Source organism: Dendrobates tinctorius, unplaced genomic scaffold (genome assembly GCF_039654945.1).
Source record: "Dendrobates tinctorius isolate UK_male_01 unplaced genomic scaffold, ASM3965494v1 ptg000073l, whole genome shotgun sequence".
NCBI lineage: Eukaryota > Metazoa > Chordata > Amphibia > Anura > Dendrobatidae > Dendrobates > Dendrobates tinctorius.
In genome coordinates this window covers 28,292,880-28,294,267 of record NW_027361741.1, presented here as the reverse complement: position 1 = coordinate 28,294,267, position 1,388 = coordinate 28,292,880, and the positions used below count along the sequence as shown (strand labels likewise).

At 44.7% G+C, this 1,388-nt stretch overlaps 1 pseudogene; it reads left to right on the top strand.

The window, feature by feature from the left end:
- Positions 1-348: 348 nt before the first annotated feature.
- Positions 349-1,045, top strand: LOC141096316 (RING finger protein 141 pseudogene; annotated as a pseudogene).
- Positions 1,046-1,388: the final 343 nt, after the last annotated feature.

Genomic DNA, 1,388 nt, shown 5'->3' with positions numbered 1-1,388 from the left:
AAGTTTGTTGCCAATAATGACACCCTCCCTCAAGAAGGCGTCACTGGAACAGATGTGTTGGGCCCGTGTGAACTCTCCATGTGGAATGGCATTATGATGTGTCGTGGATGGCAACTGTTGGATAATAAGGTGGTATTGCTGGAAATCTATTTTCTGTAAACAGAGGTTTCAACAATGTCCAGTGGAACACTGTCAGTGAGTATAAGATCAAGAAAGTTAATTTGCTCCCAGTAACCGCCATCCCTGGGTGCTTCTGTCCACACATGGCTTCCGCTCCAGCTATACACACACAGGACTGCAGGGCAAGACCTAGATTCTCCTCTGGAACAGATTCAGTGCTCCTCAGACATGGGACAGCAGCTGACTTGCCAGGCCACAATGAATAAATTTCCTGAGAAAGTCATCAAACACGAGGTCCTTGTGCGTGAGAGCTGCTTCCTGACATTCAAGGAGTTCCTGGGCTGCATCGTGGAGCTCAATGATGTCATGATGAGGCTGGCCCCCCGGGCAGGACAAACATCTCCTCTTTGAAGTGCAGCCGGGCTTGGACTCGTCCAGCCTGTGAAAAGTCATCATCTGTGTTTTGCATACCAAGATTAATAAGACGAGCGGCATCCTGGAGCTATCGAAGATCACGAACCTCTACCAATTCATCCAGCTCTACAAGGACATCACCAAGCATGCCACCAGCATGTTCACCCAAAGCAGCGAGGCCTCCGGGGACATTGCCCAGAGCCTGGCATCACTCTCAGACTGCCAGGCCAGCAACTTAGTGAGGAAGGTGTAGCAGCTGATGGCTGAGGAGGAGTGTTGTATCTGTATGGATAAGCGAACTGATCTGATCTTGCCCTGCACTCACAAATTCTGCCAGAAATGCATTCACAAATGGAGCAACCAGAACCACAATTGTCCCATCTGCTGCTTACAGGTGTTGGGAGTGAATGACTCATGGGTGGTTTCAGATGCCCACATGGAGGAGGACATTGCAAGTTGCATATTAAATCTGGCTGATGAGGTTGGGCAGCCCCATGATACCGTCTTCTAATTACATGGACTATACACTCAAAAAATAAAAAAGTAAATTTGGTTGCTGGGCTTACTGGAAGTAAATTTCAAGCTATATTTATTGAAATTCAGATAATTATGAAATATGGAACCAATGACTTTTCCCCAACCCATACTAAAATGGAGATTGTACACAAAACCACCAAACAATGCAATATTGGAAAAAAATGGGTTATGACCTGAAAAAAAAAACTCCTGCCATCAAAAATTAAACAAAATTTCTTGGGATGCTGAGAATTTATACCCTATCAGGGCACGTGTGATCTGTAAAAAAAATTTGTTTTGAACATAAAAAAATTGTGAAATAATGAAAACTTTGAGAT